Source organism: Pinus tabuliformis, chromosome 3_1 (assembly GCF_031772625.1).
Source record: "Pinus tabuliformis cultivar Carrire ecotype Pingquan chromosome 3_1, CPIR1, whole genome shotgun sequence".
NCBI classification, from domain to species: domain Eukaryota; kingdom Viridiplantae; phylum Streptophyta; class Pinopsida; order Pinales; family Pinaceae; genus Pinus; species Pinus tabuliformis.
In genome coordinates this window covers 684,905,801-684,915,851 of record NC_142301.1, presented here as the reverse complement: position 1 = coordinate 684,915,851, position 10,051 = coordinate 684,905,801, and positions in this window count along the sequence as shown.

The following is a 10,051-nucleotide window of genomic DNA, read 5'->3' as shown; positions in this document are numbered from 1 at the left end:
AGAATAAGAAAATAGATAAGACAACTTGGAAATGGTTAAATAATCAACATTTGAAAAAATAGTTGTGCATACTTAGAACATAAGAAAATTAAAAGTGTCGAAAATATACCTTAAAACAAGTGTTGTTGTTTTTCAAAATCTATTGAAATTTAAATTAGCGCCATGGATGAAACATAATATTTATGACCACGTTTCAATGGATCATATCACAAAAAAGTCTATATTTAAATAATTATATTAAATATTGCATTTTAACACATGGGGTTTTAAGTATAATTTGTTTACTATCAAGGATAATTGCTATGAAGAAAAAATATGAGAACACAAAATATATTAAAAGGGTGACACAACAAAAAATTTTAAATGTGTAATTACAATCTAAATTTTATATATTATTATTATTATTATTAAAAAATTATCATTTATTCCACAGGGTTTTGGATAAAGAAATCATCAGTGAAATTACCCACCCCGATTAGAGTGATATATTGGACATGATGAAGATGTAGTCCTGCCAAACTTACAAAAAAAACATCATCTAAAAATCCTTAATATTTAGGTTTAGAATTTTTCTTATAAATTGATTAGATTAATAGGAAAACATATTTCGTTAGGGACAGCTAAAAATATTAAACATGTTTTCAATTGGACGGAATAAAAAAATGCAAATGCTAGATATCTTTGGAGGTATTTATTCATCTTTACATATTTGAGTTACGTCATTGAATGTGATTATGTAACGTTAACATCATACGATAATCCCAAACTCCAAAAAATGTTGAACTATGGCTTTAAGATAATATTTTACTTACGAACCAATCAAATTATATCATAAAATAAATATTAATAATAATAACCATATCGTTAATAATAATAAATCATTCGAGTTATAAATTTCGGTAAACATCATCCGAACAAAGCCATAAATATTTTAAATTTAAATTGTAAAAATAATTATTTTTAATATACTATAAGAACCCTTGGTAACTCCATTGTTGGATATTTTTAAATGGAGAAATACCAAAACCAATCAAGCAAATACCACAGAGCCAATGCTCTGTTCCATTTCTTCCAGGACCTTTGCACAGCGAAGCTATTAAAAACAAAATGACTCGTAACAGTCCATTACACAGCCATAAAATATTTTCTATTAATTAAAAACAAAAAAAACTGTTACAACTTTCATCCTCTGCGCAGAGAGGGATTCACTGGAGAAACTCTGTCTCTCTCTCACTTCTGGTCTTCCACTGTTGTGGGAATTACATAAACTTCAGTTTTACAATGGGGAACAAAAGCATTACATCCCCTGTCCTATATCTTGCACTGTTGTGCGTTCAATACATGTTCTATAAAAAAAATACAACGCACCACCGTGCGCAGCCACCATACCCATAAAAACTACTTCACGTCGACCTCCTTTTTTTCACTGCATATACATGCGGGCTCAACACAAAAACATACAAAAAAAATTTACGGCACGTAGCCTCTACTCTACAACATATATAAAAAAACATATATAATAATATGTGCCCATAACCATATTAAAAGGCATGGGACGTATGCCCATCACCTTATTAAAGGCCTCACCAAAAAAAAACTACGAACATCATTAAATTCCATAAATTCTTCCATCCGGCGGTCAAACCAAAAACCATTACCGCACACAAAAATGTGATTTGACGTGGGCCCGTGCACCTTCGGGAAATCGACGGCTGAGATCGGGCGCCCTGATCACTTGGCTGATCCAACGAGGTTCGCACACCAACCTCGGGAAAAACAAACGGACTTTAGCGTCCGGGGAACAGTGGATTTGGCTGCTGTACAAGGGACGCGTGGCGCATCCTGATTGTGTCGGGTCCCCCTTCACGGATACCGCCTTCTGCGAATGGTGGTGCGGGGAGACCACGATGGTTTTCCGAAAACCACCCTGCGCTGTTGAAATTACAATTTAACACTCCCCTTTAATTTCAACTGCTGGGCATTCAATCATACCCAAACACTTCCTCGCGTAGAGGGATTCCTCAGTACTGCTGTTACAAAGATATCTTCCTCACATAGAGGGATTCATCAACTGCTTCTGATGCAGTTCACAAACAAACAAAGTTGTCTTCCTCTTGATAGAGGGATTAACTTGAAACTGTGCTTAAGAGCACCTTCCTCATGACAGAGGGATTCACCATTACAATGTGCTGAAGAGTACCTTCCTCTTGACAGAGGGATTCACCTGTGACTATGCTGAAAAGCATCATCCTCTTGATAGAGGGATTTACCATGTGTATGCTAAAAAACATCTTCCTCTTGAGAGAGGGATTTACCAAACAATGCTAAAGAGCATCTTCCTCTCAACAGAGGGATTCACCAATGACAATGTGCTGAAAAGCACCTTCCTCTTTAACAGAGGGTTTCACCAAATGACTGCTTCAAATGTAGTTCCAAAACAAACAATCATTGCACTGCTGTGTGGGCAAACTCATTGCAATGTTCTTTTATGCTGTTGCATATTCTCTGCTACACTGTTGTGCCATCTTCTTTACTGCGTCTACCCCACACTGCTGTGTCTACACTTGCACTGCTTGTGCACTTTTCAAAGACAAAATACTCTGTCTTTTCTGGAACAATTACACTGTCCCAACTTACAAATTTACACTGATGTGTGTTAATATTTCTTACATTCACTGCTGTTGCATATGTTGCATTTCAATTTAATGAACAACACATTCATTGCAGTTACATATACTGCTGTAAAGAAAAAAAAATTCTTTTACATGTGCTGCTGTCCATTACCTTTCATTTCTTCAACAAAACTTTAATGCTGCTGCATCTTTCTTGTTTGCATTGCTGTGTGCTTCTCCTTCTTCACGATGGGAAAACTTTTCTTCAAGCTGTTGCTGTCCATACAGTTGCTGTTGTGTTGCTGCTGCAATTTGCACTGTGGCTGCCTTTTGTTTCATCATACTGCTGTGTGCCCATACTCTTGGCACTTCATTCTCCACACAAAAAATTAACACGGGCTACTGCCTTTTCTTATGCACCCTTGCTTCACACAATCTTCAGCTTCATTCATTTTTTTTCACAATGCACTGCTGTGCAATCCCTTTCATTTTTCTACTGCCACACATTATCATTCACCATTGTGCATTAAAAATCTGTTGTCCCTGTTTTTCTTTATGCATTTCTTTGCATGTTGCATTGCATATGAAGAAAAACATTACACATTTTTTTTACTGCTGTGTATTGTACTCACTCTGCTGTGAATATGTTCTCTCACATTTCATAAAAGAAAACTACATTCCATTGCTATGCATTTCAATGCATGTACTCCATAAAAAAAATTTAAACTGCTGTTCATTCTAATCCATGTGCTCCAAAAAAATTTTCCAAACTGTTGTCTTATGTTCTATCTTCCCACTGCTGTGAGGGTTTCCATGCTTTGCATTTTTCTCTTATCTCGCTGCTGCTCTTTACATTTCAGCGCTGCCATCTTTTCTTCTTTATGCATTTCTGTGCATATTGCATAAACACAAAGCAAAAACATTGCTGATTTCATCACTGCTGCATATTACCTTTTAGAGGGATTAACAAAGATTTCATTTGCAACCGCTGCACTGCAATACATCCTCCATCAACAAATGACTGTTAATACAGTTCAGCAAATAAAAAATTACAAGCTCCCCTTTAATGTATGCTTGTCTTCTTTTAGCAAGTTTTCTCAAAACAAACTTAGATCAGCTGCGTTGCTTAAGGGGCTTTCACATTGTATTTCTTTTCTTCTCCATACTTGTGTAACTTTCTTATTTTGCATGGGTCTAGCTTGTGTAAGAGCCCATGTCAAGTTACAGTCACGTGCCATATGCCCAATGTTATGACACTTGAAGCATTCAACTTTATTCATGAATAAGAATTCATGATTTCTTCTTGTGAAATTATTTCTTGGAGATTGTCGGGGACCACAACATCTATCTCCATGAAATGCTCTACAGTCTTTTGCCTTATGACCAAAGTTTGAACAAGAGTAACAATAACCATAAAATGAACTTTGGTACCTGGGAGATGGAGGTTTCCTTGATGTACTTCTGAAGCCTTGCTGCCTTGAGATTCTTTGATGATCACCATTGCCTCTTGCCTTCTTGCCATCAGCTACATTTCTTCTTGGAGCTGGTTTTCTACTTGGTGGAGGATTTTTTTATTGCTGCCTTCATTTTTCTCCTTACCTTTGCTGGAACTAGGAGCATCACAACTTCTTTCTAGCTTCTTCACATCTCCTTTGCTTAAAGCATCTTCATCCTTGTTTGAGGGTTCACCTACATACCCAAGTTCTGATTTATCAGATGGAGATCTGTGATAGCTGAGCATGTCACCCAAATCTTGAGAGCTTTTCATGATCTTGTTCATCCCTTCAACCTTCTTCCTGAGGAGGACAATCTCTTCTTCTAACTTTTCACATTCATTATTTTTCTTTGCTAGTTGTCCCTCAGTTTCTTCCTTGCTACGAGTAGCTTCAGCTGCTACTATTTTGAAGGAGATAATATCTGTCTTCATTTTGGAGATTTCTTCATCTTTTGCTTGACTGCCCTTCATTTTCTTTTCAACTCCTTGTGCCTGCTTCCTGGCTTCTTGTAGTTCAGACTTAAGGGAGGAGACCTCTACCTTGTACTGTCCAAACTCTTCCACAAGCTTATTCATTCTATTGTGTCTTTGTTCAAGTTGACTTGTCAAGACATCTGCCTGCTTCTTTGCACTATTCAGCTGATTTGTCATGGATATGACTTCTTCATGATGTTTCTTCTTGCATTGGTCAAGCTCCTTCTTAAGCTTAGTGAGCTCTTCATCCCTTTCTCTTACTTGAAGCTTGATGAGGTCAAGCTTTTCATTCTCAGCTTCTATGATGGGTTCATAAGTTTCTTCTTGACTCATTGTCATGGTCAGTGCTCCCCTTGCATGAAGGTCATGCAGTCTGTCACATATATCCTTTGCTGATGTATATTTTCCTAGATTCTTATTTACTGAATCAGGTTGTCCATCCAAGATAGTCTTTGTTGCTTGTGCATCATACTCCATGGATTCTTTATCCATCTTGCTGTCATCAATCACTGTTTCCATCAAACTTTGGGGTTTCAAATAAAATGTATTCAAATAAATTGTCTTCTATTCTAATAGAGGAGGGAGACACATTTTTAACAGGCCTAGAGGCTTTCTTCTTTGACCTTGCCATTCTTATCTAGTCTTTAAATACTTGACTGTGTTTTCTTTTAAATCACTGACTGTTCCTTTAACAGTAACACAAAGGAAAGATTGAGAAATACCTTAACTCTTTTGGCTGAGTCTTCACACTGCTGGAGAGGTTTGACTGCTGCAACAACACCTTCCTTCAGCTTCTTTGAGTCTTCAAAGAGCCTGGACTAGCTCTGATACCACTGTTGGATATTTTTAAATGGAGAAATACCAAAACCAATCAAGCAAATACCACAGAGCCAATGCTCTGTTCCATTTCTTCCAGGACCTTTGCACAGCGAAGCTATTAAAAACAAAATGACTCGTAACAGTCCATTACACAGCCATAAAATATTTTCTATTAATTAAAAACAAAAAAAACTGTTACAACTTTCATCCTCTGCGCAGAGAGGGATTCAATGGAGAAACTCTGTCTCTCTCTCACTTCTGGTCTTCCACTGCTATGGGAATTACATAAACTTTAGTTTTACAATGGGGAACAAAAGTATTACATCCCCTGTTCTATATCTTGCACTGCTGTGCGTTCAATACATGTTCTATAAAAAAAATACAACGCACCACCGTGCGCAGCCACCAGACCCATAAAAACTACTTCACGTCGGCCCCCCTTTTTTTTACTGCATATACATGCGGGCTCAACACAAAAACATACAAAAAAAAATTACGGCACGTAGCCTCTACTCTACAACATATATAAAAATATATATATAATAATATGTGCCCATAACCATATTAAAAGGCATGGGACGTATGCCCATCACCTTATTAAAGGCCTCACCAAAAAAAAACTACGAACAGCATTAAATTCCATAAATTCTTCCATCCGGCGGTCAAACCAAAAACCATTACCGCACACAAAAATGTGATTTGACGTTGGCCCGTGCACCTTCGGGAAATCGATGGCTGAGATCGGGCGCCCTGATCACTTGGCTGATCCAACGAGGTTCGCACACCAACCTCGGGAAAAACAAACGAACTTTAGCGTCCGGGGAACAGCGGATTTGGCTGCTGTACAAGGGACGCGTGGCGCGTCCTGATTGTGTCGGGTCCCCCTTCACGGATACCGCCTTCTGCGAATGGTGGTGCGAGGAGACCACGATGGTTTTCCGAAAACCACCCTGCGCTGTTGAAATTACAATTTAACATCCATAAGAATTGATTTACTAATTACCACATTTAAAAGAATGTTGTTTTAATTATGGGCAGAGAAGGATAAAACCTATAAATAAACATATATGAATGCACATTTTATTTTTGTTTCAATTGCATAATGGTATTTTTGTCATCATAGTTGGGAAGCAATGCCATAAAAGCTCACCCCACATATTTGGACAATTATGGGTAAGGTAGTTACTTACTTAAACTCCTCCATTGGAAACAAAAACGTCCAAGAGAAGGCTGAGAGGGTATGGTGAACATAAGGCTGGAGGAGAGAGAAGAAAATTGGAAAAGGGTCAAAGGATACTTCAGTGAAAAGATTCTAAAGTTGGTTGGCCAATCGAGTTTGTCTGGAGCTCGAAGCTCAGACTTGTGATTTAGGGCTTAGCCTAGTAGTGATCAGATAACCTAAAGTAGTACCATCGTGTAATCTATTATGGGTGTGAAGAAAGCTCAGGGGAAGGTCTAGTAATAAAGATTGACCTCAAGGTTGGATGCAATGTTGTTCTTCTCGATGGTTCGTAGCTTATTAAAAGAAAAGATCTAAACAAGTACTTTTTTTTTAATTAGGTACTATATTTTCTAATCCTACACTGTGTTTTAGAATGATGCAAGAGTAGCATTGAAATTACAAAACACTGGTATGGAAATTCTTAGAAAGAAACACTGTTGTGTTTCAGGTAATTAAAGTTTCAAAAGAGAACCAAACAAGTGACTGGAGTTTATCTTTATATTTCTTCTTAAGAAAAAACCCATGTATTATCTGAGTCTAATGTTAAACTATTATGGATCCTGAAACAAATAAAAAACTTTGCCTAGATGTCTCCCTTGAAGAGAGTCTAGGTGGCGGGATAGGTTCTAATATGTCACTGTAAAAGTGTAATCTTAACTATCAACCCATGTCCATACAGTCTAACTATGGTAAAGGAAGAGGAATTACAATCAAGTTCACCAGTATAGATGTTCTCATATCAAACCAGAAAAAGGGTCAGAGGAGATGGTTTTAATGGTTTGTAGGAAAAAGTGTTAGTTTCCAGGTTATGCCAAGTAGATTGGTAAATCTAGAAACTGTTGCTTAATCACTCAGGCTAGAAGGTGAATTTATTATAATTACAATGATAGAAAAGAAGCTCATGTGCACTATGTTATCCTATTGTGAAAAAGAAAGTACGTAATGTATAATAAATGTATGTAAAAAGTAAGTACAACATCAACAAAGTCAAACATGAATAGAAATTGAAATGCTAAAAGATTGTTTGATAGCATAAATAGACATGAGTATGCTGGGATACGATAGTTCATAACAGCCTCACAGAATAAATTTTACATGGCAGCAAGTATAATAAATTTCTATAATGCTAAAATCATGTGAACGAATTCATAATAATCTTGGCATAAACACTATAAACCGAAATCCGGTATAATCGCTGTATGATTATTACGGTCTTCCAAAACAAAAACCCTAAGGGGTTGTAAAAGTTGACCAACAACATATATTCTTAAGCAAAGTTAAACCCTAAACATAAGCCATGACAAATTGGAAGAATAAATTCCATAGTCTATGAAGTGACAATATTTACATCTTAGAGAAGACAACATCGTTATATGTTGCCGATAATATAACCTGAAAATAGAAAAGAAAACAAGATACTTTATAAGTTAACCTTGTTAGGGTCTTACTTTTCATTTATTTTCTACAATTGGAAGAGACCATAAGGTTCCTTCATCTGAGAGCCAAATAAGGATAATAACACACCTTATACAAAAAAAGGTATTGGTCAAGCTTTAGATAGAAGAAACAAGTCAAAATGAACCAGTGTAACCCTTACGCGTAGCATAACTATGCGATATACAAGGAAAAGGGTAAACACAAATATTAATTCTTGAGTTAATTAGGGAATTTCTTAAGCCATTTTTGGGTGGTATATAGACGAGAACAAAGAAACTAAACTTAATCATGCAACTGGCATAGAAGAATCCTTAGTATGCAAGATGAACCTACAAAAGAGAAAATCTCATCATGGCTTCAATTTTGAGAGAATTAACCAACAATAGTATTAATTAGCAAAAATACATACAGAGACATTGAGTCTTGTATAAACCCTTGGCTCTTGACTGCATGGCAAGGGATAATACCACTGCAAAGGAATCCATTTAGTCAAGAGATTTAAATAATTTAGAAAAGAACAAAAAAATGTCACAACGATGAAAAAATAAGTAACCCTTAAATAAAAAATGTCTTCCTTGAGGATTCCAATAGACTATGTGGTGTTGGCAAGGTCTCAGATTTAGGAAGAGTAGTCATGGCTCGATTGTAGCAACCTTCTGAATGTGTAAACCCTCATTGGTAGCAAAGAGCAAGATGCGGAACATAGGAATGAGCAAATGATACCCAACAGTGAGAGAGGGTTGGGATAGTTGCCCTCTAACCCCCTTAATCAAATTATGTCATCCGATGATCCCAATTCCAGAGAATCGTTGATCAAAAATCAAGTCTCTAGATAGAATTGCCAAGTGGATGGACGAGGTTCTATGTCTAGAAAGTTATAGACTAATCACGACAACCACATCAAGGTCTCTCAAACCCAACTAGGGTTGCGAGGTTACGAGGATCAGAACCAAAATAAAAATTAATTAAAGTGTAACCATCATTGCCTAGATGGCTCATGAACGTTCTATATAGAGGTACACTACGTTAGATAAATATGAGGTTTGTAAGGTGTAGGTGCATACATAATATATATCAATAATCCTAACCTAATTTTATAGGTTTGTTCTTAATATTTGACTTGTTGTAATTTCTTTTATAATTTTGATGTGATATTTAACAGTAAATTTACAATTAAGAAAAAACAAAATTTATTGATTGGGTTATATTAGAGGGATGTGAGAAGTGGTATCAGAACCACATTTCGGCACGGTGGCCTCTTTCAATGATAAGGGAATAAAAAATATTTTTTCTTTGTTAACAATGAGTGGAAGAGGAACATCATGAGGAGAGTTGGGTATACTCCACTAGTAAGGCCAACACTGGGAGGTTCCCCCAACCCACATATGGAAGTTAACCCATAAACGTGGGTTCAACTAGGGAAGAATCTCAAAACACTAATGCAACGCTGTACAATACAGGACAACAGTTAAAAAGTGAAATGGAAAGATTGAGAGATGATAATGAAAGATTAATGCAAGAACAAAGGACAACAGTTAAAAAGTGAAATGGAAAGATTGAGAGATGATAATGAAAGATTAATGCAAGAACAAGAGAGGATTATGAATATCATTTTTTAGAGAAAAATCACAAACACCTTGCTTTGAGTCTTGAATCGAAACAGGTTAGGACACACAGACAAAGAGAGGAAAATCCAGAATCTGAAGGAGATCAAGAAAATAACGTTGAAGAATATGATACTATTTTTGGGCATAAAGGAACACTTCAGTGTAATTACTAAAAATAAACAAACAATTGGATATATTAAACTCATGTGCTTAATATAAAAAGGTATCATAGACTACTTAGGGGCATTGTTGTGTGAGAGCGGAGACAAATATTTTGAATAGATCAGAGCACTGTGTTGTAAACGAGGTATTATAGTTGTTCGAACATTGAGAGAGGTGGCAAGAAGCGGTGTTAAGCACACACTATTTCACAAAGTAGTATATT